General features: G+C 51.5%; 2 non-coding genes across 2 annotated transcripts; both read left to right on the top strand.

Annotated features, from left to right (window-relative positions):
• Positions 1-14,213: 14,213 nt before the first annotated feature.
• TRNAS-UGA lies at positions 14,214-14,295 on the top strand. Its single transcript has one exon. It is a non-coding gene; the product is annotated as a tRNA-Ser (tRNA).
• Positions 14,296-15,424: 1,129 nt separating this feature from the next.
• On the top strand, positions 15,425-15,497 carry TRNAF-GAA. Its single transcript has one exon. It is a non-coding gene; the product is annotated as a tRNA-Phe (tRNA).
• Positions 15,498-22,271: the final 6,774 nt, after the last annotated feature.

Below are 22,271 nucleotides of genomic sequence, written 5' to 3'. Positions count from 1 at the left end.
TGAGTCCCCTCATCTACATGGGATAACAAGGCAGGTGCATGTCATTTTCCACTGATGAAATGACAGACTTCATATGAGCTTGCCTTGTTCAGTAGTGTGCTGGACAGGGAAAGATGCACAATTCTGGGGGAAGTCTGGGAACAGAGACTTTTCTGGGGTTTTCCTGTGCTGCACTGTAACTCATGAGTCGCTGACTAGCAGCACTAAATACTGTGTAGCTGGGAGCGAGTTACATGCTGGAGACTGTGTGTTACCTGCCCAGGAGCGGCTGCTCTCACAGAAAAACAGTGTAAAAGTCACCCCAGCCTTGGGAACTGAGGGGACACAGCTGTTCAACACTCCAGATTGCACTGTGGCTAATGTCACAGACACTCAATTTCAAAGAGGCTCCCAAAACACAGAGAAAGTAAATCCATGTCCCAGAAATCCAAGACTCCAGAGAGAGGGCAAGTCTCCCTGCCACTGCTTCTTGCTGATGGAGAGGTCCAGAGACAAAGAGAGAGTCCTGGGGAAGCTGGGAACAGGAAGCATGGGCTGGTGGGGTTCAGTGGAGAAAGGGAACAGGAAGGGCAGGGACAGTACTGAATGCAGGATCTCAGCAGTACTAGATGTCAGGATAGCACATAGTGCAGCCCATTGGAAAACATAATCCCAACTAGACATATAAAATGATGAGGTCTAAATTAGCTGTTTCCACTCAAGAGAGATCTTGGAGTCATGGATAGTTCTCCGAAAACATCCACTCAAATGCAGCAGCAGCAAAAAGCGAACGGAATGTTGGGAATCATTAAGCAAGGGATAGAAAAGACAGAAAATATCATATTGCCTGTATATAAATCTATGGTGCACCCACATCTCGAATACGGCTGTAGGAGCTGGATTTTATAATGTACTGTGAGAATTTAATGTATGATTTGATTTCATCCTGTCAGCCACCCTGTTTGAATAGCAGAAAGGAATGACAGACCAGAACAATCCTTCTGACTGATTATGGTCACCTTTTGTTTTAGGATAAGTTACACTGTCTACTATGGTTTCCTCTATGTATTACAAATTAGGCACTCTAGTTAAATCTACATGTCTTTGTTTTAAGGTTTAGTAAGTAAGAGACAGGATTCTCTATTGTGTCTATGTTAAGTAGATTAGAGAAACATTGAAGGCAAGGTTTCATTTGCAATGCCTTTTTGCTCGATATAAAATACTACTGTTTGTATTCTCAGTGGGTTTGTGTGAATGAGGATGTATGCATCAGGAAAAGAGAAGGTGTAAAGGCCATTGTTATAGCCAGAGTCAAGGAAGAAGGAGTCAAGAGACTTAAAGGACATCAAAGAATCAACAACGTGCATCCATAACGAAGGGCAGATTGATGACCCTGAGGTAAAGGCTGGCACCCCTGAGGACAATTGATTAAATCAGAACAAAGGACAGGTTGACCTCTCGGAGGTGCACTGGAATGTTTACACCAGTTAAGAAGTAACCGATCACAAACTGACACAGCAAAATCCATAGAGTTCAACAAAGGAAAAAGCCTATAAGAACCAGGGTGCTTGGCCATGGGACTTTGGGTTTGTCTTGCCACACTCCAGGAGCACTGGATCGTGACTGACAAGAGCCCAGCCCCACACTCGTGCTCAATCTAACTGGCCATTAGATTGACTCGAGCTACAAGAGACTGGTAACTATGAACATCACGGGAAGGGTGACTAAAAAGCATATGCTAACTGTTATATTCTCAATAAATGCTGTGTATTTACCTTCCTCTACAAAGATCCCATGTGCTTTGTAGGAGCATAACACTGCATGCAGATGTGGTTGCCCCGTCTCAAAGAAGTTTACTTATGCAAACAGGAGATATTTGACACTGTGCAATACTGTTCCTGTGTTCTGCAGCAGGAGGGTCTGTGGCAGTGTGTGGGTCACTGGCATATTGGGGTGATGCAGAGACAGGACAGAGCAGAGGTGGCATTGTGGGGCTGGCATGAACCTTTTCTCTGCATTTCCCCTTCCAAGAACTGAGGGGACAGGAATCCTTACCCAGCGAGGTCACATTCTCATAGTTCTCCTGCATGACGTCTCTGTAGAGGGCTCTCTGAGCAGGGTCCAGCAGAGCCCACTCTTCCCTGGTGAAATACACAGCCACCTCCTCAAAGGTCACTGGCCTCTGAAAGAGCAAGAGTCCAACACTCAGTACCTGCTGCCCCACTCACAGCCCCACTATTTGTGGGGGAGAGAAGCCAATCAAATGCAAGCTCTGGGTGGATCACAGTCAGAGTCCCACCCCCACCCCATTCAGAGCATCCTGGAAACACCAAGTTAAGGGGACAAAGCAAGAGCCCCTTGTCTCTCTCAGCAGATCCATCACAAGCCTACTAGCCACAGACCGATACAGGAGATGGAGCCCCTAGCAGGGACCAGGGAGAGCTCCTGGTAGGAAGCCCAACACCCTCCCCATTGTGAGGAGCTGGATATGAAGGGAGGAATCTCCCTAAACCTCACTGGTGGGTGCCCTTTCATATCTCACAGCAGCCGCTGGTTAGTCAGGTCAGGCTCCAGCACTGGGATTCTGGTCAGTTTTCCTAACCCCAGGTAGGAGGGTTATTTTCTGTTTCACAAATTAGGGTATTTTCACCTCCTAATCTCATAGGTCTGTTCCTAGAATCTGGGCCATTTATTAAAATACCCCCAGCAGGAATGTCACAAGCTGTCCTCCTCCCTTCCCCACCCTGTGCATTTCCTGCCCGGCTCCAAACCAGACTGTGCAAATCTTCCCATCTCCGGTGTATTTGCTGTCCCTCTCCCTCCTGCAGGAACCCACCAGCAACCCCCCGATAATCCCTACCTGAACAGGCTCCTCTGCAGCCATTTCTCTCCCCTGTCCCATGGCAGGATAGGATGAGCTGGAGTGAAACACGGACGTCATTCTGCAGCCTGGGAGGGTGAGAAGGGCAGTTGTGGGGGTTACAGAACAGGCTTTAGTTAATTTCACAGGACGATTCCCCCAGGCCCTTTCCTTGCAGACAGACATACTAGATTCTGCCATCCTGGGAAAATGCTCAATCTCTTTATTACAGTGTGGAGCTGGCCCCTCCTGCCAGGCTAAGCCCACAGAGAGATTTTTAACCTTCCTTCTCCCTCTCCCAATCTCATAACTAAGTCTCTGAACACAAGGCTAGAAAAGAGCAGAACCAAAGGTGTCACTGTGGGGGATTCCCTCGGACACTGACCCCCCGGGAGTCACACCCCAGCAGGGGGAATATGGAGTCAAGAACCAGCTTTTCCTCTGTCTGATCCTTTTCTTGATCACTGGAAAGTGGTTCTGCCCAGGAATGCTGCAATACATGTGTCTGGGTGCACTAGAGAGCTGGAAATCTCTCCCCCCAACTCATTTCTCCCACTGCCCCTTTCAGTCTCTCCTTCCCCTGTCCTCTCTCCCTGTCCCTCTGGCTGGGAAAGTCCCATTCCTGGGGGCTTTGCTCTCCCATGGCTGGATTTGCTCCTGGCAATTGCTAATGGGAGGAGAGGCTGTTTGTGTAGAGTCACTTTCTTGCCAGTCCCCAGCACTTTCCCAGAGGACTTTCAGTTACCTGGAGTCTGTGGTAGAATTTGTATTAACAGGGCCCAGGGCTGCCCCAAGGGGCTAGGACCAGCTGGAGAAAGTCATCACCTGGGCCAGGCAGAGAAGCAGCTTTAATTAAGGTCACATCCCAGCACAGAGCCCCGCTGGGGGAGCAGCAGCTGCTAAGCCTGGTCTCCCAGATCACAATGGAGGCTGCAGCGTCGGACCCAGGAAGCTGAACCCAAATATCCCGGGCAGAGAGGGACAGAGCGTTTGGCCAGCTTCCCTCCTTTAGCTCTCTGGGGAGAGCAGCTAATGAGAGCCCCTCCTCACAGGGAGAACTGCTGATCTCATTTGCCCCACTGTCCATCTGGAGTCACTCCTTGTCTTTCCATGCAGTGACTCTGGATTAACAATGGTCTCAATGAAACCAGATTTCAGAATGAATGAGTCCAGAATGTTGTGGAAGAGACCATTGTGTGGCATTTCTAGCCCCCTTCCCACCTGCCGCTCCCCCAAGATCTAGTATAAGGACTCGGGGCACAAATTTTCCCAATGGAACTGGAAGGTCCTGGAGTTTTCAAGATGTTTGATAAGTGGCTAGAAAGTTATCATGGTGACTGGGCCTGGCTGGGGAATGCTGGGATGTGCTTGGAGTCAGGATTCTGGCACAAGCTGATCAGAGAGAAGGAGCATGGTTAGTAGCAGCCCCCAGAGCCTCCATCCAGGGCCCCCCCGCCCCCCCCAGGACCCAGCGCCCAGGCCCCGCCGCCCGAGTCCCACCAGATATTCTCTGGGACCCAACCACCCAAATCCCTCAACCCGAACTCCAGATACCCCTCAGCACCCCACTGGCCAGAGAAGCCCCACCAGACCATCACTGGCAGGCTGGGAATCCTAAAGGTTCCCCCCACCAAGAGCCCCCAACAGCCAGGGACCCCCCCCCCCGGGGACCCCGCACGGGGAAGTCAGTCCTCACTGCCTGCCCAGGATTCCCTACTGCCTGCCTAGGACCCCACCTGCCCTCCAGCAGGACCTGCCAGGCCATTTGCCTGGGACCCCCTGATGCTTTACAATGGGACCCCTCCCTCTGCTTGCCTGGCATCCCGACCTAGCTCCTGGCACTCCCCCACCCAGTTCTGTGCATTGGGCACGACTGAGCCCCTGGCACAGCACTAGGCTCCCTCCAGCCCCCTGCCCTGCCTCCCCAAGAGACGCCCACCCTCACTGTTCTGCACCAAGTCCCCAGTGCTACCCACCTCCAGGCCCCACAGCCGCAGGGCTGGGCACATCAGAACCCCCCAAACCTCCAGAACCCCCTGCCCAGTCACCCAGAGGCCTCCCCCTCCCACAATGCCCCTTCAGCTCCAGCTGCAATCTCCCCACACAGACACCCCATCCCCTACCCCAGCAACAGTGTTACCTCACTGTGTCTGCTAAGTGGATAGAAAGTTATCACTGCCCCCTGCTGGCCAGTCACACGGGCAGAGGGATCCCTGGGCGGTGCTGCTTTAACAGGAGAATGGAAGGCCTGGAGGGCAAGAAAGGTCCATGCCCTGTCACTAGCTACATCTTCGCACTGCGGGAAGCAACCCCTCACAGAGGCCATTTGTCATGGGCTTTGGGACACTTCTGGACCCACGCTGCACTCAGAGTGACCTCCTCACCCAGTGCCAGCTGGAGAAAAGACAAGGGTCCAGCCTACTCTCCTGTTACCAGCTGGGAACCACTGATCCCCCAAACAGGGGGAGGCCTCTGGGTTTGATGGGTATTAAATCCGTTTAGAGAGGAAAGTGGAAAATCAGAAGGATTTTATATCAGGTGTTGATACGACGTAAAATCTGAGTGTTTCACATCAATATCTGATAACTGAATAGAGAGAAAATGGGCAACATTTGCCAATATTTTATATCCATGTTCAGGAATCTGAGAAAAGGTGTAAATTTGAGATTTTCTTAGTATTTTATAATTAAAGAGACAGGGAAAAATCTCAGGCCATAGTTATTTAGAAATAGACAATTAGAGAAAAAGTGGGGCTTAGGATAATTTTTAGATTTGCAGAGAATACATATCAGAAACTACGCAAGTGATAACATGAGAGGGGGGAGGGATAGCTCAGTGGTTGGAGCACTACCCTGCTAAACCCGGGGTTGTGAGTTCAATCCTTAAGGGGGCCATTTAGGAAACTGGGGTAAAAATCTGGGGATTGTTCTTGCTTTGAGCAGGGGGTTGGACTAGATTCCTCCTGAGGTCCCTTCCAATCCTGATAGTCTATGAACACCACCAAGATCTGAGGGGATTTTATATCACTGCTACATAACTAGAGGGAAAAGGGGGACTGTTGGACTGGATTTTATATTACTATCCAATACATATACACAAAGTGATGGTTCCTCCCACCCCCACAGGCAGCAGGGAGCCCTGTGAGGAGCTGCTTTAAGAGGGCAAATGGGGGGGGGGAGCTGGCAGGTCCCTGGAGGAGGGAAGGGGGCAGCAGTGGGGGATGGGCAGGTGACTGGGGGCTGTGTTGGGAGTTGGGGGCAGTAACTGGGATCGGGAAACCGGGGTCCGGGCAGCCCCCACGGGGGACACGTGCCCCTCCCGTCCCCGCCCCGGCAGAGAACCGGCATCTCACCCCCGCCCCCCCCGCCAGGGGCAGCCACGTGCTGGGGACTGACCCAGGGCGACAATTTCCCACCCGGACAAGGACAAATCGCTGCCGGTAAACCGGGGGGGGGGGGACCCCCCATGGGAGAGATTTTAAATGGACATTGGAGACTCGTGGAGAGACCGGGGGGGGGGGGACAGGGGAGCCGAGAGAGCGGAACGGGGGGGGGCGAATCTCCCCGGATGTTACAGCCCGAGCGAGACCCCGAGAGAGAAACGGGGCAGAACCGGAGAGACTCTGTGCCGGGGGCGAGGCGCCAACGGGGACAGGAGCCACCCACTCCCGCCCCGTCCGACTCCCCCCCTCTGGCTGCCCAGAGACAGTTCAACCCCCCCCCGCGTCCCACCTACCCTCCCCACAGCGACCCCATCCCAGCGGGGGCGGATCCTGCTGCGGCTCCCGGGGCCGAGGCGGCTCCGCGGCTTCTCCCAGGTTCCCCGGGGCAGAGTCACGTGCCCGCCCCCCCCCCGGGGTCTCTCACTCACCGGCTCACACGGAGGCGGCAGCAGCAGCTTTGTTCTCCCGCCCGCAGCGGGGCTCGCACGGAGCATGCGCAGTTTCAGCTGCTGACCCCTCCCTTACCTGGGCTGGGGAGGGCGGGCGCGGCCCCGGGGCAGGCTGGGAAATGTAGTTCCGGACTCTCCCTGGAGCGGAAGTGACGTCGGCCAGGGAGGCGGAGCCGGAGCGCGAATCGCGCGGGGAGCTGCGGTTCTGCCTGGCTCGTGCGGAGCCGTTGGAGCCTCTCCCGGGCCGGAGAAGGTTTGTGCCGTTGGGGCTCTGGGCATGCGCAGATCGCGGCGGGAGAGACCTTCATTAACCCCCTCGTGCCCGGCCCGGCCCCGCCCCCGCTGCGGAGCTGCAGCCTCCAGGTCCCGGCGCGAGCCCGGGGGCGGGGCCGGGCGGGGGCTGCCGGGGGGGCTGGGAAAGGGGCGGGGGGGGGGAAGTGTCGGTGCAGCCCGGGCATGGCCGGGGAGGAGCCGGTGACCCCGAGGAGCGGGGAGAGAAAGGGGGCTGAGACCCTCGGATTTACCGCTGCCCCCGTGGGGACCCCGCCCCCAACCCGCCCCGCCCCCTTTCTCCCTAGAGCCACGAGCAGCCCCAGGGTGACCCCTCCCCAGCCCCTGAGAAGTTCCCTGTCCCCCCCCCCCCGATTGTGCCCCATTTTCTCTCCCCTTCGCCAGTGCCCAGCTCTCCCTGGGGCTGGGGGGGCTCTGGGGGTGTCTGGGGCCCTGGCCAGGGGCTCTGGGGACTGGGGGCCAGGGAAGATCTGGCAGGACCCTGGCTGGGGCTGTGGGGGTGTCTGGGGCCCCGGCTGTGGGGTCTGGGCTCTGGGCACTGGGGGGTGTCTGGGGGCTGCTACTAACCCTGATCCTGCTCCCGGATCAGTTTGTGCCACAATCCTGGCTCCAAGCGCGGCCAGGCAGCCCCCAGCCAGGCCCACTCACCCTTGTTGGTGCCATTAGGCATATCCCTAGATAACTTAGGAGGGTAGAAAAACACAGTGTTAATGAAGCTTTTCTGTACCAGGCCTGAAATGGACCAAAGTTATTTTATGCTGGTCTAAGAGTCCCTTTATGTTAAACTCTAGTTGAATTCCTAAGTCAGCATTTAGAATGGAATGTGTAACTGCTCCTTATCAGTGGAACACGGACAGCAGAAGATAGTAAATAGGGGCCCTACTTGTGTTTAGTTTAGGAAAAGGGGAGACAAGGTAATAAATTCAGAAGTAAACCAAGGTAACAGCCTTGAAAAGTTACAAGATGAATTGTTTGCTGTCAAGAATGATTTAATCGGTTTGATGTAATTGTTAACTATACAAAGTGCCTATTATATGGGAGGGGACTAGAAGGGGGGTGAGTGGGCAATGGGGGGTAATGAGAATGCCTTGTTGAAATCATGTATAAGAAGGGACACACAGCTTGTATCTGTGTGTGCAGGATTTGAGGTTGTAAATACCTCCCTGGCACCTTACTTGAGCTCAAATAAACTTTTTCTGCATTCTCCACCCTGGTGTGATAATTAATGCGACGCACACCGGGCAACGAACCACTGTTTGCTGCCTCAGGCCTTTTTTGGGCCGGCAACAGTCTTGGCGTCCCTGGGTGGGCTCGAGGCAAAATTGTGCCTTGCCCGGACTCCTCCAATGGCCGGTGGACGACAGTCACAGCCGATGCCAGCGCGCACCGGTGCTTTTACCGGGGGCCTCGGCAGGGACGTGTCAGACCGACCTTGGAAGGCACAACGGTGCAACGCACTCAGATAGTGGAGAAGCAGCTGCGGGCGACGGTGAGGAACCGGTCCTGTGGAAAAGGTAGGAACAGTTCAGTGCTGTTAACCTTTTGTTTGCCTGTTAAGACCTGGGGACGCCCAGTGTCTTCCCATAGGTATGGGGCAGGGATAGAGTACAGGCAGGGCACGGTGTATGCCCCCAGAATGCATTCTAGCAAATTGGAAAGTGTTTGGTTTGGATCCAATGATTAAGGGTAAACTAAAAAGGTTCTGTACAGTAGACTGGCCTCAATATCAACTAGAGAGCCAGGAAAGGTGGCCACCAGAAGGATCACTTAATTACAACATGATCCTTCAATTACTTTTGTTTTGTTAGCGAATGGGTAGCTTTTGAAACTGTTTGTATAGAGAGCTCTTGTAAAAATCCCCTATTGTATGCCCCAGAGCTGCACTGGGAGGAGGATTGTCCGTGGGAATAATGGTCTTGGTGTGTGTGTGTGTGTATACCTGTGTGAGTGTCTGTTACTGGAAGACGCCCAGATTAACCTGTGAAGCAAATGCTAATGATCAGGACTAGTCTAACGCAAGCCCAGTAATTAGTGGATCTTTAGGAGATCCGACCCACGGTGGGCTGACTCAGCCTGGCATCGTCCGGCGAGGAAGCTGCCTGGGTCTAGGAATGTGTGAACCCATCTTCCCTCCCCACCCCTGTAGGGAGAGATTCTTAGTTTATGAGCCGCTAGCGCGGACAGGGCCCCCCTCTTTGTGTGTGTAAGTGAAAAATGGGGGAAGGGACAGTCTAAACATTCTACCTCACCCCCTAAGGGTACCCCAGCATAGTACATGTACGTACATTATGGTCCTGAAACCTGCAGGTATTTAGAGAATTGGAATCTTTACACGCGTGAAAATCCATCTAAACAATGTCCATTAGAAGGTATCTTCAATCTATATAAGATCATATATCTTAGAGGAGCTTGTAATTACCAAAGGAAAAGCCTCTGACACAGTGTGAGCAATTCGTCTAGGAATGGGTTAATTTGAAACTCAGCTAAGCCCAGAGATAAGGAGAGCTGGTCTGTGTATTAGGTCAGACTATGTTAAGTACAAAGAAAAACTGCTTTTATCCCCAGCTGGCTGTGGGAAAATATAGACAGAGGTAAATTAAAGGTAATATAAGTTACAGAACTGAGATTGCATTTGCAAAGCTTAACTGTTCAGTGAGATTTAACAGTCTTTGCAATCCCAGAGTTGGTATGGCTTGGTGACCTGAATCTCTGAAAGAGACACTGCAGGAGATTCCAGGGTGTAAAAGAACAGCTCTCCCAAGAGTGGAAGCATGTTGGAAATATTGGATAAGCTGTATACAGAATAATCTCCTGTCCACCTATTCCCCTTCTCTGAATGTTATATACAGACATGGTCAGTCTGGATATGTGTGAGTATTAAAGTGGCTTAAGGCTTGGGGAAGCTTTGGGGTTTGGTTATATGGTGTGTTTTGTCCTCCCCCAACGTCCTGCAATAGATAAATTGGTAACAGATTTGTCACAGTTTGGTGAGTAATTGAGAATGGGGGAGCCCTATAGAATTTACACCATTTATCTGTTTTACCTTTGTTATGTTGTGTTTCTTTTGTTTGGTACTATTGGTGTTATATGTTGAGGATTGCATGATTAAAGATGAGCCTACTCTCAGCTGCAGTAAGTCTGAGAACTGGAAAGGGGTTCTACCCCCAATTGCAGCAGGACTGGGCAATAGAGTAGTTGGAGAAAAAGAACAAATATGTACTTGATAACTAGAATTGAGCAATTAAGAGCATAGATCATGACCCAGACAGCAACTCAAACCTGCGCTCAGGGCAAGTTGCAGGCTTTGAGACAGGATTTCCAGTTAGAAAAGGAAGCCCTAGCTAAGCAAGTACCAGTCCTTCAGGGACTTACCAAAATTTAACTATTTGTGCTCAGCATACACCGTAATAGCAGTGTGTTTGCTATAAAGGGAAATTAAATAATTAAACACCAGTGGGCCATGTGTTTTGCCCAGGTGGCAAGCCTCATAAGGGAGGACTCGGGTAGTCTTTTATGGAAAAGGACCAGAAGGGTGGGGGCTAGTTGAGAAGCCAACCCCCCCTTAGTTAAAACTGGCAGTGGAGCAAATTGGTGTCTAGGGAAAGAACGGTTCAGCTAGAAAAGAAGGATCGGGCCCAGGCAGGCAAGCAACAGACGGAGAGATTGGAAAACGGGTTGGAAACTTTTGAGGGTCTAGTAGAAGAAAGGAGTACATAGGTATAAACATGGGGATTTCAAATACCCAGGAGGATACTTGTAATAGTGATTTAAGTTGAGAAAAGTGGTTGTTGGAGAAAACAAGTGAGTGATTTAAGGCAGTGTGAAAAGTTAACTCCATAGTTGCTGGAGGGAACAGCAGTTGAACTTTGTAAAAATGCTAAAGAGAAAAATTCTTGGTGTCTTTGAAATGTTTGTAAATAAATTCAGGCAAAGAAATTATTAGATTGCAATCATTTGGTTATGACCCATTTAGTTGAATTATCTAAAAAATGTATATAGTGCTATGTAATTGAAATCTTATTAGGTTCTAAAGGCACTATAAGTGGTGATGTTTTCTTTCAGTGTTTAAAAGCAGGAGTTAAAAGTAAAGAGCAAGTCAGGAAGCATCTGTATTGATGCAAGTTATCTAACTGATAAAGTAGAAGTCACTGAGACCTAAGCTGCCTATGAAATATATATATGAAAATATGGGGTAATTCCCCTGTTTTGCCTGAAATCAACTAAGGTACTTGTATATTTTCAGTGATGATTGATTGCCCAGAAAGGGTAGACTTCTGTTTTTGTCTTTCAGATAATCAGAGAAAACTGATGCTAGCTAAACAGCGTTCAACATACCATGCCTTTGAAGGCACAGTAAAAATTATGTTTTGTGTTTTATGTTCTGTCTTGTGGCCAAAATTATTTTGTTTATGGGATAGTCTGGATTGGAATACAGATACTTGTTTTGTTCAACTTGGAATACAAAGTGCTTGGATAAATTGGGAAAAATGTGATATACTAAAGTCTAATACATCTCCTTAAGTAAGAGAAAGAGAAACTTTATTGGCCAAATCTTTTAATTGAAAATTGTTAGTAAAACTTGCATACTAATAGTTTTTGGAAGCAAGGATATGGAAAGTTAACCCACTCCCCATATTGTATTTGGATCCTTCTGGCTATCTCAGATTTCTAGCCAGAGGGCTGGGGATGGTGGGAAACTATTGGACTAGAGGCTCTATGAAATAAACTCGTTAAAGTGGGTGTGCTTGTCCTAACTTGTTGTCCCAAAGCTCTGGAAAAAGTTATTTTAGTAAAAGGATAGATGTGACAAACTTTAAATAATAAGACTAATGTACTGTATAAAGGCAATGTATATGTGTTCATTGTTAGAAAAAGATGTATAAGTGAAGGCTAAGTTTCCTTTGTAGGTTAAAAGAAGCCAAACAGGACAAAGGAAGAAGAACGAGTTAACTGAGGAAAAATAGCTAACAACCAAGACAAGGGGGGCTTAAATGTGCCCACACAGCTGTAAAGTCTGCAAATTGCTGACAGGCACTAATGAAATGTGTTAGGTTTCTTTTTTTCACAGGTAAAACCGCACTACACAAAGACCCTAGGAGTCCTGCCACCCTTGGAACCAGGAAACTGGATTAATGTAAAGCTCCACCAGCGAAAGACTGCTTTGGCTCTATGCTGGAAAGACCCTTATTAAGCCCTGCTGACCACCAACAGCGTTGTGCAGTGTCAGAATCCCGGATTTCCTGACCAAAAAGGACATTAAGGACTGACCCTGGTGTAGAAACCAAGAATTATACACTGGCAGGAAGAAATTTGTGGGACCCCTGTTTGAGACTGTGGTATTGATTAGATTTTGGGGTTTATTCTACAGGCTGCATCCTGTGTTTTGGATAAATCCTTCAGCATGTATTGCTCACAAGGGGCTGCCATTAGATTAGCACAACAGAGAGCCTAGGTTGTTTCCTCTGCAAGAAGAGGGAATTGACCAGATCTCTGTGGACTCAGGCCAATAATACAGCAGCCATTTGAAATATTCTTACAAGCTGGGAACATGATAAGAAATTGGGCCAACTAGAAAAGGCCACTAGCCTTATTTTTAAAGCTCAGCTATCCCAAGTACAGGCTGGAGTTGGTGAGTTACATGTCATTTCCACCCTTAGTTCTATGACCCAGAAGTTGCTGACAGAGATGGTATTGAAAATCACTGAGACTGGGAAGATATTGCAGTGGGATCTGGTATATTTAGATGGATCTTGAGCACCAGACTTGGCCCACTGCCCTTACAGATGCATCAGGAACCATCTGATCTGTGGTCATAATGACATACTTGGACACTTTCTGGATGGAAGTATGGACATTCACAGTGCTCCTTCCAGGCATGTGGACTGGTTTGAGTGGGTGTGGGCTTCCACATACCGAATCCTACCCGGTCCATAGGGAGGATGAATGTGGAACTGAATACACCAGCTCCCTAGAGTTTAATTGTTTTTTGTCTTCAAAGTATGAGAAAACTCAGCCAAATGTTTGTTGAGTATTCTCAAAGGGGGGGATTGTTGGTGCCATTAGGCATATCCCTAGATAACTCAGGAGGGTAGAAAAACCACAGTATTAATGAAGCTTTTCTGTACCAGGCCTGAATGGACCAAAGTTATTTTATGCTTGTCCAGAGTGCTTAAACTTTTAAACTTTAGTTGAATTCCCAAGTTAGAAGTGAGAATGGAATGTGTAACTGCTTCTTATCAGTACAACACGGACAGCAGGAGATAGTAAAAAGAGGCCCTACTTGTGTTTAGTTTAGAAAGAGGGGAGACAAGGTAATAAATCCAGGAGTAAACCAAGGTAACAGCCTTGAAAAGTTACGAGATAAATTGTTTGCTGTCAAGGATGATTTAACCTGTTTGATGTAATTGTTAACTATACACTGTATGTACTATTAGGAGGGGGGAGGAGAATAGTGGGGGGTAATGAGGATGCCTTATTGAAGTCATGTATAAGAAGAGACACACACAGCTTGTATCTGTGTGCAGGATTTGAGATTGTAATATCTCCCTTTGCACCTTACTTGGGCTCAAATAAACATTTTCTGCATTCTCCACCCTGGTGTGATAATTAGTGCGACGCACACCGGGCAACGAACCACTGTTTGCTGCCTCAGGCCTTTTGGGCCGGCAACACTGCGCTCCCAGCCATGGCCATGGCCTGTTTGCAAACCTGGGAGGGAGGAGGATGCCGCCTGCTTGGGGAAGAGGCAGGGCCAGGGCGAGGCTTTGGGGAGGGATCCAATGGGGGAAGGAGGGGGCGGAGTCGAGGGGCGACTGTCCCTCCGGACTCTGCCTGTGTGCCGGAGAAAAGGGCAAAATTATTTGTTTGTCCAGTGTCCCAACCAAACATCGGTCGGGACACAGGACAAACAAGCAAATATCGGGACAGTCCCGATAAAATCAGGACGTCTGGTCACCCTACATTAGGCTTCAAGTTGAGAATCATTTCCCCTTCCCGCTCTGTGGGAGGGGAGACTTTTCAACGCGCTCTCTGTGCGACTGCACATGGCTAAGCAAAGAGAACAAACCCCTAATCCCCCCTGTGCTTTGGGAGCCAGGTTTGCGGTGGGAATTCTGTAGTTCAGATGATGTCATGCCTGGGCATTGTGATTCTTTACCAGTTTCTCTGGCATTGGGGCAATTTTGTGCTCACAGCTGTGATGGCCGAGTGGTTAAGGTGTTGGAGTTGAAATCCAATAGGGTTCCCCTGCGCAGGTTCAAATCCTGCTCACAGCGAGGCCTGTGTTTTAGCCAGTCCCTCACCTGGGCAATACCTCTGTACAACCCCCTGAGACACTCTCAATTCTCTCCCCACCCCAAGTAAATCCTGTTCTGCTCCTTTCATAGAGATGCCTGGGTCACCACCTCACACTGTGTCCCTGAGGGGTCAGGCAAACTCTCAGCGCCTGAACTGTCTGCCACTCACCTGGTGCCCCATAGATCAGCCATAGCCCTGGTTCTGCTCCTCCCTCTAGAGTGTGAAAGGAGCCAAGTCAGCGACTCCATGGGAGCTACGGGGCTGCAGAACCAACAGAGCAAAAATAGTTGCTCAGCGCCCACTGGCAGCCAGCTGCCCCCCCCCACATACTACAGGCCTTGCCGACAAGCTCCTCCTCTTCCCCTTCAGCACCTCCCACCTGCCAGTGATCAGCTGTTCAGTGGGGTGCAGGAGGCGCTGGGTGGGGGCGGGAGAGGATGGGACAGGGTTTGGGGCAGAAATGCGGAGATTTGTCCTGGGCCCTGCACCCCTCTAGGGCCGGCCCTGAAGGGAAGCACTGACTATCGCAGTGACAATACAACTGACCAGCCTTGCGGGGGAGGCTGAGGGAGATCCGCACTCACCAGGTCTCTTCTCTCCCCCATGGTGAGCCAGACACTGCTCTCTCCTGGCTCTCACTCTAGCAGCTGGACGCCAAGGAGCCATTTCCCCACAGGAAGTGCATTGAGTGCCCCTGTGGTGCTGGGGGGCTGGCGCTGCTGCTGCCTGTGGGGGCTGGCAGGGGGGCTGATGTCTGCACAGACTCTCAGCTGCCAGGCCGGAGGGGGCACTTGGGACCTTACCAGACTGGCTCAGTGAAGACGGGGGGTTGACAGAGCAATACAGACGCTCTCCAGAGCACGGAGCAGCAGCCGCCCATGCAGCCAGGCAATGAGCATTTCCCACAGCCTGGAGCCGAGGGGGAGGCGGCAGCTGCTGTTCCAGCTCCTCGGGGACAGGCCCTGTCAGCCAACAGCCACTTCTTACTCCCCACAGTTAAGGGCGTCGGGTTCCTCCAGTGGGGGTGTGCAGCGGTTCGTTTTCCTGTTCGCACTCCTCTGCGGTGTGCAACTGCTGACAAAAACATTCCAGAAAGAGAACCAACAGGCCAAAGTAGCTCAGTTGGGAGAGCATTAGACTGAAGATCTAAAGGTCCCTGGTTCAATCCCAGGCTTTGGCAGGTCCTTTCATCCGCTTTGTGCAGGAGGTGCTTTGCTCTCTGAGAGTGCAGCCATAGGCAGCAGGTTTGTATAACTTTTGGTGGTTCCCGCCCTGTAAGCCAATATAAAATGTCGGCACCACAAGATTACAAGGGTCAATTAAAAGTGGAAAGTCAGAAGCAGCACTTGCCTACTTCAATATACGGTATTATATTTTGTTGCACCTGTTATGACAAAGTGGGAATGTTCTTAATGTTTTCTCTGAATACTGTCTGGGTGCCTGTTTCCCCTGCAAAGTGCCAACTGACGGTGTTGGGGACAAAGAGATCAGGTGGCCTCCTTGTCCGGAAGAGACACAGAGGCCAGAGGAGGGAGTGTCAGTTTGGAGCTGGATGGGGAAATGGGGAGAGGCCCAGAACTTGGGTCTGGGCTCCCCACCCCCCAAGATGGACCTGACTGAGGGGTCCTGTTTTCTGTACCTACACGCTCTGTTTTAGACTGTGATCCTGTCATCTAATAAACCTTCTGTTTTTACTGGCTCGCTGAGACTCAAGTCTGACTGCAGAGTTGGGGTGCAGGAACCTCTGGTTGCCCCAGGACCAGCCTGGGCAGACTCGCTGTGGAAAGTGCACAGTGTGGAAGGGCTGAATGCTCCGAGGTCAGACCCAGGAAGGTGTAAGCTTCTTGCCCTGGAGACAGTCTGCTCAGAGAGAGGAGGCTCCCCCAGAGTCCTGACTGGCTTTGTATGGAGTAGTTCCAAAGCATCCCAGCATCCCCTTCCACACCATGCGCTTCCCGGAAGTCCGCACAGGCACTGACACTCCCTCCTCTGGCCTTTGTCTCTTTTTCAGGCATTAGGAGGCCACCCGATCTCTCTGTTCTCCAACACCTTCAGTTGGCACCTTGCAGGAGAGTGGCCCAGGCCATCAGTTACCAGGAGACAGGGTTGCGGCCATTCTCTGTGCAGACGGCATCACACTGTCCCTGTAGGGCTCTACAACAATCACACCCCCTTATCCCACCATCTAGATCCTTGAGAAATGCATAGGGGAAACTGAGGCACCCACACAGTATTCAGAGAAAACATTAAGGACATTCTCATTTAGTAACACCTGTATACGACTAGTTATATACTTTAAAGCATGTAAAATAATCAAGTATTGTGCTAAACACAATGATACTCCAAACTGACCACCAAATTTAAGTTGCACGGTTTTCCCCTCAGGTGAGGGCTCTGGGGTGGGGCTGGGGATGAGGGGTTCACAGTGCAGGAGGGTGCTCAGGGTTGGGGTGCTGGGGGTGCAGGCTCTGGGGTGGGGAAGGGCTGGAGATAAGGAACTTGGGGTGCAGACAGGCTACCCCAGGGCTAGGGCCAGAGAGGACCCCCCCCGGGCAGCACACTCACTCTGCACCATGGTCACTGCACATGCTCCTAGGGCCTCTCTCAGGTCCAGAAATCCCACTCGCCTCCCCTACAGTGGGTACCGGGGGTGGGGGGTTGTTGCCGTCACGTGTGCCCTCCTCTGCTGCTGCCTCTCACCATAGCCTCACTGGGGATGGGGCTGCCCCTTGCTCAGCGTGGGGCAGGAGTGAGGACTGCAAGGTGGTGGCTGGGGGGGGGCAGGGTGTCACAAAATTCACCCAAGCCCCAGCTGCTCAGGTCTAGGAAGCCCCCCTCCCCCATCTCCCCTGTGGTGGGTGGGTGGGTGGGTGCTGGGGGAGGGAACTGCCATGACATGTGGCTTCCTTCCTCCCCTGCTGCAGCCTGCTGCCCCTCACCATAGCCTCACTGGGGATGGGGCTGCCCCTTGCCCAGCGTGGGGCAGGAGTGAGGGCTGCGGGGTGGATCACAGGGTCAAGCCTCACCGAAGCCCCAGCAGCTGCTCCGGTGAGTGAGGACCACTCCAGATGTCCATCTCCTGGCCGGAAGTCCCCTTGGCGTCTCCTCCAGGTGGGTGCTGGGGACAGGAGAGAGGGCTCCCAAGCATGTGTGTGCCTCCTCCCCACTCCTCTCTCCCCCTTCCCCTTCGCCTCCTGAGGTGCTCCAACAGTCTGCTGGCCGCTGCTCTCTATAGCCTTAGGCAGAAGCAGCGGCAGGCAGCCGGCAGCACAAGCAAGGGACGGAGGCACCGATTGTTTTTTTCAGGCAGGGAAGCTCTGAGGCGGGTGGGCGGGGGAATGCTCTGGGACGGGGATGGGGGGTGCTGGCAGGCCCCGCTCCAGGCAGGATATGGGGAGAAACCCAGCTCCAAATATTGGTGAAGCACAGCCCCCAGCCTTGAATATTCCTGGTGCTCGGGCACCACAAGCCCATATAACCTGCTGCCCCTGCACACGGCTACACTTCATGCTGTTCACAGCAACAGATACTTTGAGAAACCCGCTGGGTTAAGCAGGCCTTTTCCAAACAGACATTGGCCCAAAGTCTGCCTCAATTCAGCTGGACTGGGACAGGCCTGTATCACAGGAGTGGTTCACACCTGATTTGCCCAGAGGCCTCGGGGGAGGTGTGGTGAGATAGGATAAGTAGGAATCAACAACAATGAAGTTAAAGGCAATGGTGAAAAACCCTCATCTTGCCGGTCAACAAGCCTGTTCTGTTCATTCCCTCTGACGCATCTGGCACTGGTCACTCTCAGCAGCACACTGGGCTAGATGGACCCAGTATGACCAGTCTTGGGTTCTTAGTTAAGCCTTCGACGGCCTTGTCTACACTGGCAAGTTTCTGCACAGTAAACCAGATTTCTGCCGTGTAACGTCTGAGGTGTGCACACTGCCAAGCCACTTAGTGCACAGAAACTGCACAGTTGCAGTGCTGTAAAAAAACCACCTTGACAAGAGGTGTACAGCTTTCTGCACCGGGGCTACAGCGCCGTGGTACCGGTGTAGACACCTGGTCGATTACAGCGCTGCAGCTTGCCTCGGGTAGGTGTCCCACAATCCCTGCTCTCTCCTCTCTGGTCATCAGTTTGAACTGCACTGCCCTCTGGTGACCAACCATGAACGCCACCCCTTAAATTCCTTGGGAATTTTGAATGTCCCACTTCCCACAAGTTTCAGAGTAGCAGCCGTGTTAGTCTGTATCCGCAAAAAGAACAGGAATACTTGTGGCACCTTAAAGACTAACAAATTTATTTTAGCATGAGCTTTCGTGAGCCACTTCCCACAGAGACCCGATTATGTTTACAGACCCATCCTGAAATTAGAGCAGGATATTTTAAAGTTTTGTCCTGTAGTAAAGTGACACAATTCAAACATGTCGGCACAGAGGAAAAAGCACTCCTTCATTTCATAGTTATTGCTACTGATCTCATGGCCAAACTTCCTTTTCTCGGTGCTGCTCCCAGCACTTTAGGGAGTTTTTCCTTTTCTCCTTTCCAGCTGTGGTGATGGGACTGCAGCAGCTCCCCGGATGGCCAGTTTTGCTCTTTCACTTACATCCTTCACTGCTTTGGCTGAAGCTGTGTTTGCCAACAGTTTAATCCATAGCTGAGACCGCAGGTACCAGCAGCTAGTTACAAAAGCTCAATTCCCATTGCCATCAGTGGGAGGTTATCAAGGGCTGCAGGATTTTTTTAAACTCCTTTTCCTGCTCAAGCCTTTAATCATTCCTGTGGCTCTTCTCTGAACCCTCTGCAATTTACCAGGGAAAGCGGCCAACCCCTGAACCAACCAACCAAACCAAACCAGGCTGTTTTGACTGATGTAACAATCTATTGCCTTCCAAATACAAATCAGATCTTTCTTGTCACCCAAGAGTTCCACTTTAAGGGCTTTTTGTTTTCTAGTTCCAGTCAGATCCTGTGCAACAGCATCATTGTTAACTCACCACTTGGTCACTTCACATTCACACGTTCAGAAAGTTGGCAGGTCTAAGTCTTTCCTCCCACGTGCTCTCACTGGGGCAAGCCTCCTTGGCTTCAGCACCTCCTCAGACCGACCTTGGACCTTTCAGCATCCCTGTTCCATCCCAAGACCTTCCTGTCGTGAGTCCATCTGAATCAGACACCTTGGAAAGCCTTACACAGGGGCGGCTCTAGGAATTTGGCCACCCCAAGCACGCCGGTCCCGCAGCTCCGCGGGACCTATTGCAGACGTGCCTGCGGAAGGTCCGCCGGAGCCGCCTGCCGCCCTCCCGGAAAAATGCCACCCCAAGCGCGTGCTTGGTGCACTGGGGTCTGGAGCCAGCCCTGGCCTTACATCCTCCCCCGAAGGGGAGTCCTGCACCCCCAACTTCCACAATCACCAGTGACTCTCAGCCAGCGCTGTAAAACAGAAGGTTTATTAGTGGTCTGGAATCCAGCCTGGGAAAGTTCTGTGTTCGCACAGGAAGCAGGAAGATTCAGCAACGTCCATCTTGGGGAGACCCCGAACTCAGAGTCTGGGCTCTCCCGTCGAGTCCCAAAACCAGCAGACTCCTTGGTCCCAACAGCCCAACTCAGCCAGGCCCTTTGCCCCTCTTCTGTCCTTTGTTCTGTTTCCCTGGCAACCTGCTCACCTGGCCTCCACCTCGTTCTTTGTTCTCCAACTTTTGTTCTCCAACTCGTCCCAGCCAGCTGGTGTCTTGCAGCAGGTGCGCCCCGGACAGCAGTTGCTAGGAGACAGAATTTGTGGCCATTGTCTGGGCCCAGGCAGCTGGACAGCAGCCACACCTGCCCTTTGGGGGTCTCCGCAGAGTAAACACCCTTGTCCCAGCACCGAGATCAGTGGTCCCAAAACTTTTTGAGGGTCAGGCCCCCCCTTACCCTTGTCCGTGCCCCCATGAGCCACACCTGGGAATGGGGCCACAGCTGTGGGGGAAGGGACGCAGACAGGTGTCAGGGGGCTGAGGCAGGGGCCAGAGCTGGGGGTGGGGGCAGAGACTGGCAGCAGAGCCACAGGTGTAGGGCTGGGAGTGGAGCCCTGGGAGCCAGGCCAGCAGCCAGGACCAGCAGCTGGGGCTACAGCCAGGAGCGGAGTTGGAGGGTGCTCCCTCCCCACACACTCTGGGGGCTGGCCTGGGCCCCAGCTCCATTCCCCTGAATGTTACTTCATTCCACCTGGCGGGATGCACCCTGCGCTTTGGACCTCTGATCTAGATAATCATGCAACAACTAGGAGAAACTGAGGCACACACAATATGCAAAACGTTCAGAAAATTCCCACTTCATCACAGGGGTGTCAGTGGGGTCTGAGCTAGGCAGCAGCACAGGGAAAGTGGGGAGGTTTCCCTTTGGAAAAATTAAACTGCAAAACATCCCCCTGTGTCCCAGCAAAAGCGTCTCATTCATCCCTTAACCCCTCCCCATGAAAATCTCCACCCCTGCCCTGGCCCACAGAGACCCCCTCACCCCAATGTAGATTTTTAACTTTTCTTACTTTTCCTTGGCCTTGTGCAAACATTGTTCCCATCAAAATGATCCAGGGCTTTCACAATGAGAAAGAGAAAACAAACTAAATCAAACCCAAAGAAACCGCTATCGACCTCCCCGCCACACACAGTTTGGGTCTGAATTTTTCTACTGAAACGTTGAGACAATAAGACTCTCACTGCTATTGTCCAGAAACAAACCTAAGCCCCCCATGCAGTACCTGGGACATCTGTGTCTGACCCACCAAGGCTTCAGCTCCTTTGGGGAGATTTCCAGCAGCCCAGTCCTGCTGCTATTCCAGGGGAGCAATTCCTGGCTCCTGTCAGCATTTATCTCAGCCTCGTTCTGTGCATCACAGGTTTCTCCGGGAAAGGGCAGTGAATGGTTCTAGGGTCCAGTGATCCTCATTCAAATCAAGCTAGAACCTGAGACTCCTTCCCCTTCCCCAGGCTGTGGGCGGGGAGGCATTTCACAGAGCTCTCGGAGCCATAGCACGTGGCTAAAGAGAGAGAAAAAGCCTCATACCCCCTCTGCTCTGGGGGCTGGGTTTAGTCCTGCAGCCTCTGCCCCCCACCTAGTGCCTATGGCTCATCCCTGACCCTTGCTGCTGCTCCTTGCTATAGACTGTAAGAGGAGCGGAGGCAGCGCAGGAGCCGTCTGGGGACACAGATCCAAGGCTTTGGGGAGACACATTGTCTGAGACATCAGAGCGCTGCAAACCCTGCAGCCACCCCCTCAATCCGGGGTCTGTTCCAGCCCTGAGTCTGGGCTGCCACGATCCCTTCCCCAGAGCAGGTGCCCACAGATAACAGCCTGGAAATAGGCGTCTGAGACTAACTCCTGCTCTCCCTGACAGGGCCTCCCCTAGACCAAGTGGCGTCCCAGGCAAGAAGTGTCTTCGGTGCCCCCCACCCCCGCTCCATATGTTAAACCATTGAATACCTTATTTTTTATTGCATTTGTAGCTCATTGCATGATTTTGATGCACTGTTTGGATACATGATTTTCTCTGTCATATAAAATACATTTTCTTGCTAGGATGTGTAAACCTGTATTTATTCATGCCATATATAAGCAAATAAAAATCATTTCCTTTAAGCATATAGAAACTTTTAATTTTAACAGTAACTGAACTGTGCTAACACCTAGCAATGGAACTGTCACCAGCACAGGATGGGCTGCTATTAAATAGTGTTACAGTCGGAGACAGACAGCGTTAGGATGTTAACCCCAGGCCTTTTGTTCAAAGGTTGCTTCTCTCGCCTTTCCCCCATGAACTGAAGCACAGCATTCGGGAGATCCAAAGACTAGTTAATGACATTTCCGAGTGCTAAAATAGCAAGTGATGTCCGTCTTGCATTGGCCATTATTGACTGGAGTGATGGTTTATTGAGAATAAGCTTCAAGGTGAGATGCAGCAGCCCAAAAAGGCTCCCTGCAGGT

The sequence above is a fragment of the Mauremys reevesii genome, linkage group 12 (genome assembly GCF_016161935.1).
Source record: "Mauremys reevesii isolate NIE-2019 linkage group 12, ASM1616193v1, whole genome shotgun sequence".
NCBI classification, from domain to species: Eukaryota; Metazoa; Chordata; order Testudines; family Geoemydidae; genus Mauremys; species Mauremys reevesii.
The sequence above is the reverse complement of the archived record's forward strand: the minus strand, read 5'-3'. Positions and strand labels throughout refer to the sequence as shown.